This window comes from Somniosus microcephalus, unplaced genomic scaffold (assembly GCF_052327205.1).
Source record: "Somniosus microcephalus isolate GS21.2 unplaced genomic scaffold, FLI_Smic_1.0 unresolved_chr1, whole genome shotgun sequence".
NCBI classification, from domain to species: domain Eukaryota; kingdom Metazoa; phylum Chordata; class Chondrichthyes; order Squaliformes; family Somniosidae; genus Somniosus; species Somniosus microcephalus.
In genome coordinates this window covers 4,325,696-4,342,724 of record NW_028225179.1, presented here as the reverse complement: position 1 = coordinate 4,342,724, position 17,029 = coordinate 4,325,696, and the positions used below count along the sequence as shown (strand labels likewise).

The 17,029-nt window shown below is 45.0% G+C and overlaps 14 non-coding genes across 14 annotated transcripts; 5 read left to right on the top strand and 9 right to left on the bottom strand.

The window, feature by feature from the left end:
• The first annotated feature begins 880 nt into the window (after positions 1-880).
• trnap-cgg (transfer RNA proline (anticodon CGG)) lies at positions 881-970 on the top strand. Its single transcript is given in 2 exon segments — positions 881-916; positions 935-970. It is a non-coding gene; the product is annotated as a tRNA-Pro (tRNA).
• Positions 971-2,226: 1,256 nt separating this feature from the next.
• Positions 2,227-2,317, bottom strand: trnar-ucg (transfer RNA arginine (anticodon UCG)). The gene is given in 2 exon segments: positions 2,227-2,262; positions 2,281-2,317. It is a non-coding gene; the product is annotated as a tRNA-Arg (tRNA).
• Positions 2,318-4,101: 1,784 nt separating this feature from the next.
• trnap-agg (transfer RNA proline (anticodon AGG)) lies at positions 4,102-4,191 on the top strand. The gene is given in 2 exon segments: positions 4,102-4,137; positions 4,156-4,191. It is a non-coding gene; the product is annotated as a tRNA-Pro (tRNA).
• Positions 4,192-5,445: 1,254 nt separating this feature from the next.
• trnar-ucg (transfer RNA arginine (anticodon UCG)) lies at positions 5,446-5,536 on the bottom strand. The gene is given in 2 exon segments: positions 5,446-5,481; positions 5,500-5,536. It is a non-coding gene; the product is annotated as a tRNA-Arg (tRNA).
• Positions 5,537-7,062: 1,526 nt separating this feature from the next.
• trnar-ucg (transfer RNA arginine (anticodon UCG)) lies at positions 7,063-7,153 on the bottom strand. The gene is given in 2 exon segments: positions 7,063-7,098; positions 7,117-7,153. It is a non-coding gene; the product is annotated as a tRNA-Arg (tRNA).
• Positions 7,154-8,679: 1,526 nt separating this feature from the next.
• Positions 8,680-8,770, bottom strand: trnar-ucg (transfer RNA arginine (anticodon UCG)). The gene is given in 2 exon segments: positions 8,680-8,715; positions 8,734-8,770. It is a non-coding gene; the product is annotated as a tRNA-Arg (tRNA).
• Positions 8,771-10,296: 1,526 nt separating this feature from the next.
• Positions 10,297-10,387, bottom strand: trnar-ucg (transfer RNA arginine (anticodon UCG)). Its single transcript is given in 2 exon segments — positions 10,297-10,332; positions 10,351-10,387. It is a non-coding gene; the product is annotated as a tRNA-Arg (tRNA).
• A 181-nt stretch (positions 10,388-10,568) lies between these two features.
• On the top strand, positions 10,569-10,658 carry trnap-agg (transfer RNA proline (anticodon AGG)). The gene is given in 2 exon segments: positions 10,569-10,604; positions 10,623-10,658. It is a non-coding gene; the product is annotated as a tRNA-Pro (tRNA).
• Positions 10,659-11,913: 1,255 nt separating this feature from the next.
• On the bottom strand, positions 11,914-12,004 carry trnar-ucg (transfer RNA arginine (anticodon UCG)). The gene is given in 2 exon segments: positions 11,914-11,949; positions 11,968-12,004. It is a non-coding gene; the product is annotated as a tRNA-Arg (tRNA).
• Positions 12,005-12,185: 181 nt separating this feature from the next.
• Positions 12,186-12,275, top strand: trnap-agg (transfer RNA proline (anticodon AGG)). Its single transcript is given in 2 exon segments — positions 12,186-12,221; positions 12,240-12,275. It is a non-coding gene; the product is annotated as a tRNA-Pro (tRNA).
• Positions 12,276-13,530: 1,255 nt separating this feature from the next.
• On the bottom strand, positions 13,531-13,621 carry trnar-ucg (transfer RNA arginine (anticodon UCG)). Its single transcript is given in 2 exon segments — positions 13,531-13,566; positions 13,585-13,621. It is a non-coding gene; the product is annotated as a tRNA-Arg (tRNA).
• Positions 13,622-15,148: 1,527 nt separating this feature from the next.
• trnar-ucg (transfer RNA arginine (anticodon UCG)) lies at positions 15,149-15,239 on the bottom strand. The gene is given in 2 exon segments: positions 15,149-15,184; positions 15,203-15,239. It is a non-coding gene; the product is annotated as a tRNA-Arg (tRNA).
• A 181-nt stretch (positions 15,240-15,420) lies between these two features.
• Positions 15,421-15,511, top strand: trnap-agg (transfer RNA proline (anticodon AGG)). The gene is given in 2 exon segments: positions 15,421-15,456; positions 15,476-15,511. It is a non-coding gene; the product is annotated as a tRNA-Pro (tRNA).
• A 1,256-nt stretch (positions 15,512-16,767) lies between these two features.
• Positions 16,768-16,858, bottom strand: trnar-ucg (transfer RNA arginine (anticodon UCG)). The gene is given in 2 exon segments: positions 16,768-16,803; positions 16,822-16,858. It is a non-coding gene; the product is annotated as a tRNA-Arg (tRNA).
• Positions 16,859-17,029: the final 171 nt, after the last annotated feature.

The following is a 17,029-nucleotide window of genomic DNA, read 5'->3' as shown; positions in this document are numbered from 1 at the left end:
AGGAGAAATTTATGTTTCTGCTCCCTAAACATTTGCCTCTGGTCCCGCTAATCTTTCATTCGGTGACAATCTCAGCAGAAGAAAGGAGGAGTTCGACAATCTCCGAATCACGATCACTGCTCCACATTCATTCAAGATGTTGAAGAATTGCATTGGTCTCTTTTAATTTTAACAAGATATGAGTAATGCATGGGGCACAGACCAGGAGCACCAGGGCGATTCTGACGAAATTGCATTTGAAAGTTTATTTTAGGCAATTTTCAGTTAAAAGCTCGGAAAGGGGACCAGTATCAAACGTAATAACGACGAGGATGGGATCCGCATTCTCGATTAACAGTCCATCGCCTCAACCTCTCGGCCACCTCGTCTCAACCATGCACTGCTCTCAGCCATTCCATTTCCTGGTTTTTGCATCTAAGCAGAAATACCCTGAAAGAAAGTCCACTTCACCTCTTATCCTGCCCATGCACACAGATCAAAAATGTTGAAAATGTACAATCAGCATAATGTAAGCAAAAGGCCTTCCGCTGCTTCAGTTGAGGGAATGTCAAAAATGGTCGGTTTGAAGCCAGATTCAGAACAGAAAAAGTGTCGCCGAGTTAATTGAACGATCGCGGCAAGGCTCGAACCTGCAATCGTCTGATAACTGAAATACCTCGCAACCGAAGTCAGACGCCTTATCCATTAGGCCACGCGGCCACTGATGCGGCTGTATCTCTTTGTATGGGGAGAATTGTGATCAGATTCAATTAAAATGCTCGCCAAAAAGAAACGGATTGAGGAAAAGATGAACATATTTTAAGTGAATGAACAGGACTTCTGCGTGCTGGGTTTGCACCAGCGCAGGGAATCGCAATGCAACTTGAAACATAACATCGGCGGCTCGTTGGTCTAGGGATATGATTCTCGCTTCGGGAATTTCTGTGGCTTAAAATGCGAGAGGTCCCGGGTTCAAATCCCGGACGAGCCCCGACACATTTAGTTAAACTCAACACCTCAGTGATGAAAGCTGAAATCGCTCTACGTTAAAAAAAAACGGAATGATCCGGGACTGTGAGCTCTGCGATTTTAAACAGACACAGAATGATCCGGGACTGTGAGCACTCCCGGTGTAAACAGACCCAGAGTGATTAACAACTGACCACGACCCATTCCATTAAAGACAGGCCTGATTTTCAATGCTTATGAAATCGATGGCAACATAAATCGGACTGTTTCTATAATAGGCGGCCGATTACAATGCCCGCTCTTCTGCTGGACGACAAATTGAAGGTTTACTCCATTATAATTTTTCCATTTATCTCCGTCATTTCTCTCCAGCCAAATGAACTGAGTGTAGATGTCAGCCGTGGCTCAGCGGCAGCAAAGTCAAGCAGCACTCCAGAGACTTGAGCACATAATCCAGGCTGACACTCCAGTGCAGTACTGAGGTAGTGCTGCACTGTTGGTGCCCCCGTCTTGCTGGTAAGACGTTAAACCGGGCCCTCCGATCCCATGAGAGTATGCCGAAAAGAACGAGGATTTCTCGCCCATTATTTAGCTCTCAACCAAAGACACTAAAACAGAAAATCTCTTCATTAAGGTTGATAAATATTTTTGAAATTACATTGCCTCCTAAAGGAGAAATTTATGTTTCTGCTCCCTAAACATTTGCCTCTGGTCCCGCTAATCTTTCATTCGGTGACAATCTCAGCAGAAGAAAGGAGGAGTTCGACAATCTCCGAATCACGATCACTGCTCCACATTGATTCAAGATGTTGAAGAATTGCAGTGGTCTCTTTTAATTTTAACAAGATATGAGTAATGCATGGGGCACAGACCAGGAGCACCAGGGCGATTCTGACGAAATTGCATTTGAAAGTTTATTTTAGGCAATTTTCAGTTAAAAGCTCGGAAAGGGGACCAGTATCAAACGTAATAACGACGAGGATGGGATCCGCATTCTCGATTAACAGTCCATCGCCTCAACCTATCGGCCACCTCGTCTCAACCATGCACTGCTCTCAGCCATTCCATTTCCTGGTTTTTGCATCTAAGCAGAAATACCCTGAAAGAAAGTCCACTTCACCTCTTATCCTGCCCATGCACACAGATCAAAAATGTTGAAAATGTACAATCAGCTTAATGTAAGCAAAAGGCCTTCCGCTGCTTCAGTTGAGGGACTGTCAAAAATGGTCGGTTTGAAGCCAGATTCAGAACAGAAAAAGTGTCGCCGAGTTAATTGAACGACCGCGGCAGGACTCGAACCTGCAATCGTCTGATAACTGAAATACCTCGCAACCGAAGTCAGACGCCTTATCCATTAGGCCACGCGGCCACTGATGCGGCTGGATCTCTTTTTATGGGGAGAATTGTGATCAGATTCAATTAAAATGCTCGCCAAAAAGAAACGGATTGAGGAAAAGATAAACATATTTTAACTGAATGAACAGGACTTCTGCGAGCTGGGTTTGCACCAGCGCAGGGAATCGCAATGCAACTTGAAGCATAACATCGGCGGCTCGTTGATCTAGGGGTATGATTCTCGCTTAGGGTATTTCTGTGGCTTAAAATGCGAGAGGTCCCAGGTTCAAATTCCGGACGAGCCCCGACACATTTAGTTAAACTCAACACCTCAGTGATGAAAGCTGAAATCGCTCTACGTTAAAAAAAACGGAATGATCCGGGACTGTGAGCTCTGCCATTTCAAACAGACACAGAATGATCCGGGACTGTGAGCACTCCCGGTGTAAACAGACCCAGAGTGATTAACAACTGACCACGACCCATTCCATTAAAGACAGGCCTGATTTTCAATGCTTATGAAATCGATGGCAACATAAATCGGACTGTTTCTATAATAGGCGGCCGATTACAATGCCCGCTTTTCTGCTGGACGACAAATTGAAGGTTTACTCCATTTTAATTTTTCCATTTATCTCCAGCCAAATGAACTGAGTGTAGGTGTCAGCCGTGGCTCAGCGGCAGCAAAGTCAAGCAGCACTCCAGAGATTGAGCACATAATCCAGGCTGACACTCCAGTGCAGTACTGAGGTAGTGCTGCACTGTTGGTGCCCCCGTCTTGCAGGTAAGACGTTAAACCGGGCCCTCCGATCCCATGAGAGTATGCCGAAAAGAACGAGGATTTCTCGCCCATTATTTAGCTCTCAACCAAAGACACTAAAACAGAAAATCTCTTCATTAAGGTTGATAAATATTTTTGAAATTACATTGCCTCCTAAAGGAGAAATTTATGTTTCTGCTCCCTAAACATTTGCCTCTGGTCCCGCTAATCTTTCATTCGGTGACAATCTCAGCAGAAGAAAGGAGGAGTTCGAAAATCTCCGAATCACGATCACTGCTCCACATTCATTCAAGATGTTGAAGAATTGCAGTGGTCTCTTTTAATTTTAACAAGATATGAGTAATGCATGGGGCACAGACCAGGAGCACCAGGGCGATTCTGACGAAATTGCATTTGAAAGTTTATTTTAGGCAATTTTCAGTTAAAAGCTCGGAAAGCGGACCAGTATCAAACGTAATAACGACGAGGATGGGATCCGCATTCTCGATTAACAGTCCATCGCCTCAACCTCTCGGCCACCTCGTCTCAACCATGCACTGCTCTCAGCCATTCCATTTCCTGGTTTTTGCATCTAAGCAGAAATACCCTGAAAGAAAGTCCACTTCACCTCTTATCCTGCCCATGCACAGAGATCTACAATGTTGAAAATGTACAATCAGCATAATGTAAGCAAAAGGCCTTCCGCTGCTTCAGTTGAGGGACTGTCAAAAATGGTCGGTTTGAAGCCAGATTCAGAACAGAAAAAGTGTCGCCGAGTTAATTGAACGACCGCGGCAGGACTCGAACCTGCAATCGTCTGATAATTGAAATACCTCGCAACCGAAGTCAGACGCCTTATCCATTAGGCCAAGGGGCCACTGATGCGGCTGTACCACTTTTTATGGGGAGAATTGTGATCAGGTTCAATTAAAATGCTCGCCAAAAAGAAACGGATTTAGGAAAAGATAAACATATTTTCACTGAATGAACAGGACTTCTGCGAGCTGGGTTTGCACCAGCGCAGGGAATCGCAATGCAACGTGAAACATAACATCGGCGGCTCGTTGGTCTAGGGGTATGATTCTCGCTTAGGGAATTTCTGTGGCTTAAAATGCGAGAGGTCCCGGGTTCAAATCCTGGACGAGCCCCGACACATTTAGTTAAACTCAACACCTCAGTGATGAAAGCTGAAATCGCTCTACGTTAAAAAAAACGGAATGATCCGGGACTGTGAGCTCTGCCATTTTAAACAGACACAGAATGATCCGGGACTGTGAGCACTCCCGGTTTAAACAGACCCAGAGTGATTAACAACTGACCACGACCCATTCCATTAAAGACAGGCCTGATTTTCAATGCTTATGAAATCGATGGCAACATAAATCGGACTGTTTCTATAATAGGCGGCCGATTACAATGCCCGCTCTTCTGCTGGACGACAAATTGAAGGTTTACTCCATTATAATTTTTCCATTTATCTCCGTCATTTCTCTCCAGCCAAATGAACTGAGTGTAGGTGTCAGCCGTGGCTCAGCGGCAGCAAAGTCAAGCAGCACTCCAGAGACTTGAGCACATAATCCAGGCTGACACTCCAGTGCAGTACTGAGGTAGTGCTGCACTGTTGTTGCCACCGTCTTGCTGGTAAGACGTTAAACCGGGCCCTCCGATCCCATGAGAGTATGCCGAAAAGAACGAGGATTTCTCGCCCATTATTTAGCTCTCAACCAAAGACACTAAAACAGAAAATCTCTTCATTAAGGTTGATAAATATTTTTGAAATTACATTGCCTCCTAAAGGAGAAATTTATGTTTCTGCCCCTAAACATTTGCCTCTGGTCCCGCTAATCTTTCATTCGGTGACAATCTCAGCAGAAGAAAGGAGGAGTTCGACAATCTCCGAATCACGATCACTGCTCCACATTCATTCAAGATGTTGAAGAATTGCAGTGGTCTCTTTTAATTTTAACAAGATATGAGTAATGCATGGGGCACAGACCAGGAGCACCAGGGCGATTCTGACGAAATTGCATTTGAAAGTTTATTTTAGGCAATTTTCAGTTAAAAGCTCGGAAAGGGGACCAGTATCAAACGTAATAACGACGAGGATGGGATCCGCATTCTCGATTAACAGTCCATCGCCTCAACCTCTCGGCCACCTCGTCTCAACCATGCACTGCTCTCAGCCATTCCATTTCCTGGTTTTTGCATCTAAGCAGAAATATCCTGAAAGAAAGTCCACTTCACCTCTTATCCTGCCCATGCACACAGATCTACAATGTTGAAAATGTACAATCAGCTTAATGTAAGCAAAAGGCCTTCCGCTGCTTCAGTTGAGGGACTGTCAAAAATGGTCGGTTTGAAGCCAGATTCAGAACAGAAAAAGTGTCGCCGAGTTAATTGAACGACCGCGGCAGGACTCGAACCTGCAATCGTCTGATAACTGAAATACCTCGCAACCGAAGTCAGACGCCTTATCCATTAGGCCACGCGGCCACTGATGCGGCTGTACCTCTTTTTATGGGGAGAATTGTGATTAGATTCAAATAAAATGCTCGCCAAAAAGAAACGGATTGAGGAAAAGATAAACATATTTTAACTGAATGAACAGGACTTCTGCGAGCTGGGTTTGCACCAGCGCAGGGAATCGCAATGCAACTTGAAGCATAACATCGGCGGCTCGTTGATCTAGGGGTATGATTCTCGCTTAGGGAATTTCTGTGGCTTAAAATGCGAGAGGTCCCGGGTTCAAATCCCGGACGTAGCCCCGACACATTTAGTTAAACTCAACACCTCAGTGATGAAAGCTGAAATCGCTCTACGTTAAAAAAAACGGAATGATCCGGGACTGTGAGCTCTGCCATTTTAAACAGACACAGAATGATCCGGGACTGTGAGCACTCCCGGTGTAAACAGACCCAGAGTGATTAACAACTGACCACGACCCATTCCATTAAAGACAGGCCTGATTTTCAATGCTTATGAAATCGATGGCAACATAAATCGGACTGTTTCTATAATAGGCGGCCGATTACAATGCCCGCTCTTCTGCTGGACGACAAATTGAAGGTTTACTCCATTATAATTTTTCCATTTATCTCCGTCATTTCTCTCCAGCCAAATGAACTGAGTGTAGGTGTCAGCCGTGGCTCAGCGGCAGCAAAGTCAAGCAGCACTCCAGAGATTGAGCACATAATCCAGGCTGACACTCCAGTGCAGTACTGAGGTAGTGCTGCACTGTTGGTGCCCCCGTCTTGCTGGTAAGACGTTAAACCGGGCCCTCCGATCCCATGAGAGTATGCCGAAAAGAACGAGGATTTCTCGCCCATTATTTAGCTCTCAACCAAAGACACTAAAACAGAAAATCTCTTCATTAAGGTTGATAAATATTTTTGAAATTACATTCCCTCCTAAAGGAGAAATTTATGTTTCTGCTCCCTAAACATTTGCCTCTGGTCCCGCTAATCTTTCATTCGGTGACAATCTCAGCAGAAGAAAGGAGGAGTTCGACAATCTCCGAATCATGATCACTGCTCCACATTCATTCAAGATGTTGAAGAATTGCAGTGGTCTCTTTTAATTTTAACAAGATATGAGTAATGCATGGGGCACAGACCAGGAGCACCAGGGCGATTCTGACGAAATTGCATTTGAAAGTTTATTTTAGGCAATTTTCAGTTAAAAGCTCGGAAAGGGGACCAGTATCAAACGTAATAACGACGAGGATGGGATCCGCATTCTCGATTAACAGTCCATCGCCTCAACCTCTCGGCCACCTCGTCTCAACCATGCACTGCTCTCAGCCATTCCATTTCCTGGTTTTTGCATCTAAGCAGAAATATCCTGAAAGAAAGTCCACTTCACCTCTTATCCTGCCCATGCACACAGATCTACAATGTTGAAAATGTACAATCAGCTTAATGTAAGCAAAAGGCCTTCCGCTGCTTCAGTTGAGGGACTGTCAAAAATGGTCGGTTTGAAGCCAGATTCAGAACAGAAAAAGTGTCGCCGAGTTAATTGAACGACCGCGGCAGGACTCGAACCTGCAATCGTCTGATAACTGAAATACCTCGCAACCGAAGTCAGACGCCTTATCCATTAGGCCACGCGGCCACTGATGCGGCTGTACCTCTTTTTATGGGGAGAATTGTGATTAGATTCAAATAAAATGCTCGCCAAAAAGAAACGGATTGAGGAAAAGATAAACATATTTTAACTGAATGAACAGGACTTCTGCGAGCTGGGTTTGCACCAGCGCAGGGAATCGCAATGCAACTTGAAGCATAACATCGGCGGCTCGTTGATCTAGGGGTATGATTCTCGCTTAGGGAATTTCTGTGGCTTAAAATGCGAGAGGTCCCGGGTTCAAATCCCGGACGTAGCCCCGACACATTTAGTTAAACTCAACACCTCAGTGATGAAAGCTGAAATCGCTCTACGTTAAAAAAAACGGAATGATCCGGGACTGTGAGCTCTGCCATTTTAAACAGACACAGAATGATCCGGGACTGTGAGCACTCCCGGTGTAAACAGACCCAGAGTGATTAACAACTGACCACGACCCATTCCATTAAAGACAGGCCTGATTTTCAATGCTTATGAAATCGATGGCAACATAAATCGGACTGTTTCTATAATAGGCGGCCGATTACAATGCCCGCTCTTCTGCTGGACGACAAATTGAAGGTTTACTCCATTATAATTTTTCCATTTATCTCCGTCATTTCTCTCCAGCCAAATGAACTGAGTGTAGGTGTCAGCCGTGGCTCAGCGGCAGCAAAGTCAAGCAGCACTCCAGAGATTGAGCACATAATCCAGGCTGACACTCCAGTGCAGTACTGAGGTAGTGCTGCACTGTTGGTGCCCCCGTCTTGCTGGTAAGACGTTAAACCGGGCCCTCCGATCCCATGAGAGTATGCCGAAAAGAACGAGGATTTCTCGCCCATTATTTAGCTCTCAACCAAAGACACTAAAACAGAAAATCTCTTCATTAAGGTTGATAAATATTTTTGAAATTACATTCCCTCCTAAAGGAGAAATTTATGTTTCTGCTCCCTAAACATTTGCCTCTGGTCCCGCTAATCTTTCATTCGGTGACAATCTCAGCAGAAGAAAGGAGGAGTTCGACAATCTCCGAATCATGATCACTGCTCCACATTCATTCAAGATGTTGAAGAATTGCAGTGGTCTCTTTTAATTTTAACAAGATATGAGTAATGCATGGGGCACAGACCAGGAGCACCAGGGCGATTCTGACGAAATTGCATTTGAAAGTTTATTTTAGGCAATTTTCAGTTAAAAGCTCGGAAAGGGGACCAGTATCAAACGTAATAACGACGAGGATGGGATCCGCATTCTCGATTAACAGTCCATCGCCTCAACCTCTCGGCCACCTCGTCTCAACCATGCACTGCTCTCAGCCATTCCATTTCCTGGTTTTTGCATCTAAGCAGAAATATCCTGAAAGAAAGTCCACTTCACCTCTTATCCTGCCCATGCACACAGATCTACAATGTTGAAAATGTACAATCAGCTTAATGTAAGCAAAAGGCCTTCCGCTGCTTCAGTTGAGGGACTGTCAAAAATGGTCGGTTTGAAGCCAGATTCAGAACAGAAAAAGTGTCGCCGAGTTAATTGAACGACCGCGGCAGGACTCGAACCTGCAATCGTCTGATAACTGAAATACCTCGCAACCGAAGTCAGACGCCTTATCCATTAGGCCACGCGGCCACTGATGCGGCTGTACCTCTTTTTATGGGGAGAATTGTGATTAGATTCAAATAAAATGCTCGCCAAAAAGAAACGGATTGAGGAAAAGATAAACATATTTTAACTGAATGAACAGGACTTCTGCGAGCTGGGTTTGCACCAGCGCAGGGAATCGCAATGCAACTTGAAGCATAACATCGGCGGCTCGTTGATCTAGGGGTATGATTCTCGCTTAGGGAATTTCTGTGGCTTAAAATGCGAGAGGTCCCGGGTTCAAATCCCGGACGTAGCCCCGACACATTTAGTTAAACTCAACACCTCAGTGATGAAAGCTGAAATCGCTCTACGTTAAAAAAAACGGAATGATCCGGGACTGTGAGCTCTGCCATTTTAAACAGACACAGAATGATCCGGGACTGTGAGCACTCCCGGTGTAAACAGACCCAGAGTGATTAACAACTGACCACGACCCATTCCATTAAAGACAGGCCTGATTTTCAATGCTTATGAAATCGATGGCAACATAAATCGGACTGTTTCTATAATAGGCGGCCGATTACAATGCCCGCTCTTCTGCTGGACGACAAATTGAAGGTTTACTCCATTATAATTTTTCCATTTATCTCCGTCATTTCTCTCCAGCCAAATGAACTGAGTGTAGGTGTCAGCCGTGGCTCAGCGGCAGCAAAGTCAAGCAGCACTCCAGAGATTGAGCACATAATCCAGGCTGACACTCCAGTGCAGTACTGAGGTAGTGCTGCACTGTTGGTGCCCCCGTCTTGCTGGTAAGACGTTAAACCGGGCCCTCCGATCCCATGAGAGTATGCCGAAAAGAACGAGGATTTCTCGCCCATTATTTAGCTCTCAACCAAAGACACTAAAACAGAAAATCTCTTCATTAAGGTTGATAAATATTTTTGAAATTACATTCCCTCCTAAAGGAGAAATTTATGTTTCTGCTCCCTAAACATTTGCCTCTGGTCCCGCTAATCTTTCATTCGGTGACAATCTCAGCAGAAGAAAGGAGGAGTTCGACAATCTCCGAATCATGATCACTGCTCCACATTCATTCAAGATGTTGAAGAATTGCAGTGGTCTCTTTTAATTTTAACAAGATATGAGTAATGCATGGGGCACAGACCAGGAGCACCAGGGCGATTCTGACGAAATTGCATTTGAAAGTTTATTTTAGGCAATTTTCAGTTAAAAGCTCGGAAAGGGGACCAGTATCAAACGTAATAACGACGAGGATGGGATCCGCATTCTCGATTAACAGTCCATCGCCTCAACCTCTCGGCCACCTCGTCTCAACCATGCACTGCTCCCAGTCATTCCACTTCCTGGTTTTTGCATCCATGCAGAAATACCCTGAAAGAAAGTCCACTTCACCTCTTATCCTGCCCATGCACACAGATCTACAATGTTGAAAATGTACAATCAGCTTAATGTAAGCAAAAGGCCTTCCGCTGCTTCAGTTGAGGGACTGTCAAAAATGGTCGGTTTGAAGCCAGATTCAGAACAGAAAAAATGTCGCCGAGTTAATTGAACGACCGCGGCAGGACTCGAACCTGCAATCGTCTGATAACTGAAATACCTCGCAACCGAAGTCAGACGCCTTATCCATTAGGCCACGCGGCCACTGATGCGGCTGTACCTCTTTTTATGGGGAGAATTGTGAGCAGATTCAATTAAAATGCTCGCCAAAAAGAAACGGATTGAGGAAAAGATAAACATATTTTAACTGAATGAACAGGACTTCTGCGAGCTGGGTTTGCACCAGCGCAGGGAATCGCAATGCAACTTGAAGCATAACATCGGCGGCTCGTTGATCTAGTGGTATGATTCTCGCTTAGGGAATTTCTGTGGCTTAAAATGCGAGAGGTCCGGGGTTCAAATCCCGGACGAGCCCCGACACATTTAGTTAAACTCAACACCTCAGTGATGAAAGCTGAAATCGCTCTACGTTAAAAAAAACGGAATGATCCGGGACTGTGAGCTCTGCCATTTTAAACAGACACAGAATGATCCGGGACTGTGAGCACACCCGGTGTAAACAGACCCAGAGTGATTAACAACTGACCACGACCCATTCCATTAAAGACAGGCCTGATTTTCAATGCTTATGAAATCGATGGCAACATAAATCGGACTGTTTCTATAATAGGCGGCCGATTACAATGCCCGCTCTTCTGCTGGACGACAAATTGAAGGTTTACTCCATTATAATTTTTCCATTTATCTCCGTCATTTCTCTCCAGCCAAATGAACTGAGTGTAGGTGTCAGCAGTGGCTCAGCGGCAGCAAAGTCAAGCAGCACTCCAGAGACTTGAGCACATAATCCAGGCTGACACTCCAGTGCAGTACTGAGGTAGTGCTGCACTGTTGGTGCCCCCGTCTTGCTGGTAAGACGTTAAACCGGGCCCTCCGATCCCATGAGAGTATGCCGAAAAGAACGAGGATTTCTCGCCCATTATTTAGCTCTCAACCAAAGACACTAAAACAGAAAATCTCTTCATTAAGGTTGATAAATATTTTTGAAATTACATTGCCTCCTAAAGGAGAAATTTATGTTTCTGCTCCCTAAACATTTGCCTCTGGTCCCGCTAATCTTTCATTCGGTGACAATCTCAGCAGAAGAAAGGAGGAGTTCGACAATCTCCGAATCATGATCACTGCTCCACATTGATTCAAGATGTTGAAGAATTGCAGTGGTCTCTTTTAATTTTAACAAGATATGAGTAATGCATGGGGCACAGACCAGGAGCACCAGGGCGATTCTGACGAAATTGCATTTGAAAGTTTATTTTAGGCAATTTTCAGTTAAAAGCACGGAAAGGGGACCAGTATCAAACGTAATAACGACGAGGATGGGATCCGCATTCTCGATTAACAGTCCATCGCCTCAACCTCTCGGCCACCTCGTCTCAACCATGCACTGCTCTCAGTCATTCCATTTCCTGGTTTTTGCATCTAAGCAGAAATACCCTGAAAGAAAGTCCACTTCACCTCTTATCCTGCCCATGCACACAGATCTACAATGTTGAAAATGTACAATCAGCTTAATGTAAGCAAAAGGCCTTCCGCTGCTTCAGTTGAGGGACTGTCAAAAATGGTCGGTTTGAAGCCAGATTCAGAACAGAAAAAGTGTCGCCGAGTTAATTGAACGACCGCGGCAGGACTCGAACCTGCAATCGTCTGATAACTGAAATACCTCGCAACCGAAGTCAGACGCCTTATCCATTAGGCCACGCGGCCACTGATGCGGCTATACCTCTTTTTATGGGGAGAATTGTGAGCAGATTCAATTAAAATGCTCGCCAAAAAGAAACGGATTGAGGAAAAGATAAACATATTTTAACTGAATGAACAGGACTTCTGCGAGCTGGGTTTGCACCAGCGCAGGGAATCGCAATGCAACTTGAAGCATAACATCGGCGGCTCGTTGATCTAGGGGTATGATTCTCGCTTAGGGAATTTCTGTGGCTTAAAATGCGAGAGGTCCCGGGTTCAAATCCCGGACGAGCCCCGACACATTTAGTTAAACTCAACACCTCAGTGATGAAAGCTGAAATCGCTCTACGTTAAAAAAAACGGAATGATCCGGGACTGTGAGCTCTGCCATTTTAAACAGACACAGAATGATCCGGGACTGTGAGCACACCCGGTGTAAACAGACCCAGAGTGATTAACAACTGACCACGACCCATTCCATTAAAGACAGGCCTGATTTTCAATGCTTATGAAATCGATGGCAACATAAATCGGACTGTTTCTATAATAGGCGGCCGATTACAATGCCCGCTCTTCTGCTGGACGACAAATTGAAGGTTTACTCCATTATAATTTTTCCATTTATCTCCGTCATTTCTCTCCAGCCAAATGAACTGAGTGTAGGTGTCAGCAGTGGCTCAGCGGCAGCAAAGTCAAGCAGCACTCCAGAGACTTGAGCACATAATCCAGGCTGACACTCCAGTGCAGTACTGAGGTAGTGCTGCACTGTTGGTGCCCCCGTCTTGCTGGTAAGACGTTAAACCGGGCCCTCCGATCCCATGAGAGTATGCCGAAAAGAACGAGGATTTCTCGCCCATTATTTAGCTCTCAACCAAAGACACTAAAACAGAAAATCTCTTCATTAAGGTTGATAAATATTTTTGAAATTACATTGCCTCCTAAAGGAGAAATTTATGTTTCTGCTCCCTAAACATTTGCCTCTGGTCCCGCTAATCTTTCATTCGGTGACAATCTCAGCAGAAGAAAGGAGGAGTTCGACAATCTCCGAATCATGATCACTGCTCCACATTCATTCAAGATGTTGAAGAATTGCAGTGGTCTCTTTTAATTTTAACAAGATATGAGTAATGCATGGGGCACAGACCAGGAGCACCATGGCGATTCTGACGAAATTGCATTTGAAAGTTTATTTTAGGCAATTTTCAGTTAAAAGCACGGAAAGGGGACCAGTATCAAACGTAATAACGACGAGGATGGGATCCGCATTCTCGATTAACAGTCCATCGCCTCAAGCTCTCGGCCACCTCGTCTCAACCATGCACTGCTCTCAGTCATTCCATTTCCTGGTTTTTGCATCTAAGCAGAAATACCCTGAAAGAAAGTCCACTTCACCTCTTATCCTGCCCATGCACACAGATCTACAATGTTGAAAATGTACAATCAGCTTAATGTAAGCAAAAGGCCTTCCGCTGCTTCAGTTGAGGGACTGTCAAAAATGGTCGGTTTGAAGCCAGATTCAGAACAGAAAAAGTGTCGCCGAGTTAATTGAACGACCGCGGCAGGACTCGAACCTGCAATCGTCTGATAACTGAAATACCTCGCAACCGAAGTCAGACGCCTTATCCATTAGGCCACGCGGCCACTGATGCGGCTGTACCTCTTTTTATGGGGAGAATTGTGAGCAGATTCAATTAAAATGCTCGCCAAAAAGAAACGGATTGAGGAAAAGATAAACATATTTTAACTGAATGAACAGGACTTCTGCGAGCTGGGTTTGCACCAGCGCAGGGAATCGCAATGCAACTTGAAGCATAACATCGGCGGCTCGTTGATCTAGGGGTATGATTCTCGCTTAGGGAATTTCTGTGGCTTAAAATGCGAGAGGTCCCGGGTTCAAATCCTGGACGAGCCCCGACACATTTAGTTAAACTCAACACCTCAGTGATGAAAGCTGAAATCGCTCTACGTTAAAAAAAAACGGAATGATCCGGGACTGTGAGCTCTGCCATTTTAAACAGACACAGAATGATCCGGGACTGTGAGCACTCCCGGTGTAAACAGACCCAGAGTGATTAACAACTGACCACGACCCATTCCATTAAAGACAGGCCTGATTTTCAATGCTTATGAAATCGATGGCAACATAAATCGGACTGTTTCTATAATAGGCGGCCGATTACAATGCCCGCTCTTCTGCTGGACGACAAATTGAAGGTTTACTCCATTATAATTTTTCCATTTATCTCCGTCATTTCTCTCCAGCCAAATGAACTGAGTGTAGGTGTCAGCCGTGGCTCAGCGGCAGCAAAGTCAAGCAGCACTCCAGAGACTTGAGCACATAATCCAGGCTGACACTCCAGTGCAGTACTGAGGTAGTGCTGCACTGTTGGTGCCCCCGTCTTGCTGGTAAGACGTTAAACCGGGCCCTCCGATCCCATGAGAGTATGCCGAAAAGAACGAGGATTTCTCGCCCTTTATTTAGCTCTCAACCAAAGACACTAAAACAGAAAATCTCTTCATTAAGGTTGATAAATATTTTTGAAATTACATTGCCTCCTAAAGGAGAAATTTATGTTTCTGCTCCCTAAACATTTGCCTCTGGTCCCGCTAATCTTTCATTCGGTGACAATCTCAGCAGAAGAAAGGAGGAGTTCGACAATCTCCGAATCACGATCACTGCTCCACATTCATTCAAGATGTTGAAGAATTGCAGTGGTCTCTTTTAATTTTAACAAGATATGAGTAATGCATGGGGCACAGACCAGGAGCACCAGGGCGATTCTGACGAAATTGCATTTGAAAGTTTATTTTCGGCAATTTTCAATTAAAAGCTCGGAAAGTGGACCAGTATCAAACGTAATAACGACGAGGATGGGATCCGCATTCTCGATTAACAGTCCATCGCCTCAACCTCTCGGCCACCTCGTCTCAACCATGCACTGCTCTCAGCCATTCCATTTCCTGGTTTTTGCATCTAAGCAGAAATACCCTGAAAGAAAGTCCACTTCACCTCTTATCCTGCCCATGCACACAGATCTACAATGTTGAAAATGTACAATCAGCATAATGTAAGCAAAAGGCCTTCCGCTGCTTCAGTTGAGGGACTGTCAAAAATGGTCGGTTTGAAGCCAGATTCAGAACAGAAAAAGTGTCGCCGAGTTAATTGAACGACCGCGGCAGGACTCGAACCTGCAATCGTCTGATAACTGAAATACCTCGCAACCGAAGTCAGACGCCTTATCCATTAGGCCACGCGGCCACTGATGCGGCTGTACCTCTTTTTATGGGGAGAATTGTGATCAGATTCAATTAAAATGCTCGCCAAAAAGAAACGGATTGAGGAAAAGATAAACATATTTTAACTGAATGAACAGGACTTCTGCGAGCTGGGTTTGCACCAGCGCAGGGAATCGCAATGCAACTTGCAACATAACATCGGCGGCTCGTTGGTCTAGGGGTATGATTCTCGCTTAGGGAATTTCTGTGGCTTAAAAATGCGAGAGGTCCCGGGTTCAAATCCCGGACGAGCCCCGACACATTTAGTTAAACTCAACACCTCAGCGATGAAAGCTGAAATCGCTCTACGTTAAAAAAAAACGGAATGATCCGGGACTGTGAGCTCTGCCATTTTAAACAGACACAGAATGATCCGGGACTGTGAGCACTCCCGGTGTAAACAGACCCAGAGTGATTAACAACTGACCACGACCCATTCCATTAAAGACAGGCCTGATTTTCAATGCTTATGAAATCGATGGCAACATAAATCGGACTGTTTCTATAATAGGCGGCCGATTACAATGCCCGCTCTTCTGCTGGACGACAAATTGAAGGTTTACTCCATTATAATTTTTCCATTTATCTCCGTCATTTCTCTCCAGCCAAATGAACTGAGTGTAGGTGTCAGCCGTGGCTCAGCGGCAGCAAAGTCAAGCAGCACTCCAGAGACTTGAGCACATAATCCAGGCTGACACTCCAGTGCATTACTGAGGTAGTGCTGCACTGTTGGTGCCCCCGTCTTGCTGGTAAGACGTTAAACCGGGCCCTCCGATCCCATGAGAGTATGCCGAAAAGAACGAGGATTTCTCGCCCATTATTTAGCTCTCAACCAAAGACACTAAAACAGAAAATCTCTTCATTAAGGTTGATAAATATTTTCGAAATTACATTGCCTCCTAAAGGAGAAATTTATGTTTCTGCTCCCTAAACATTTGCCTCTGGTCCCGCTAATCTTTCATTCGGTGACAATCTCAGCAGAAGAAAGGAGGAGTTCGACAATCTCCGAATCACGATCACTGCTCCACATTCATTCAAGATGTTGAAGAATTGCAGTGGTCTCTTTTAATTTTAACAAGATATGAGTAATGCATGGGGCACAGACCAGGAGCACCAGGGCGATTCTGACGAAATTGCATTTGAAAGTTTATTTTCGGCAATTTTCAATTAAAAGCTCGGAAAGTGGACCAGTATCAAACGTAATAACGACGAGGATGGGATCCGCATTCTCGATTAACAGTCCATCGCCTCAACCTCTCGGCCACCTCGTCTCAACCATGCACTGCTCTCAGCCATTCCATTTCCTGGTTTTTGCATCTAAGCAGAAATACCCTGAAAGAAAGTCCACTTCACCTCTTATCCTGCCCATGCACACAGATCTACAATGTTGAAAATGTACAATCAGCATAATGTAAGCAAAAGGCCTTCCGCTGCTTCAGTTGAGGGACTGTCAAAAATGGTCGGTTTGAAGCCAGATTCAGAACAGAAAAAGTGTCGCCGAGTTAATTGAACGACCGCGGCAGGACTCGAACCTGCAATCGTCTGATAACTGAAATACCTCGCAACCGAAGTCAGACGCCTTATCCATTAGGCCACGCGGCCACTGATGCGGCTGTACCTCTTTTTATGGGGAGAATTGTGATCAGATTCAATTAAAATGCTCGCCAAAAAGAAACGGATTGAGGAAAAGATAAACATATTTTAACTGAATGAACAGGACTTCTGCGAGCTGGGTTTGCACCAGCGCAGGGAATCGCAATGCAACTTGCAACA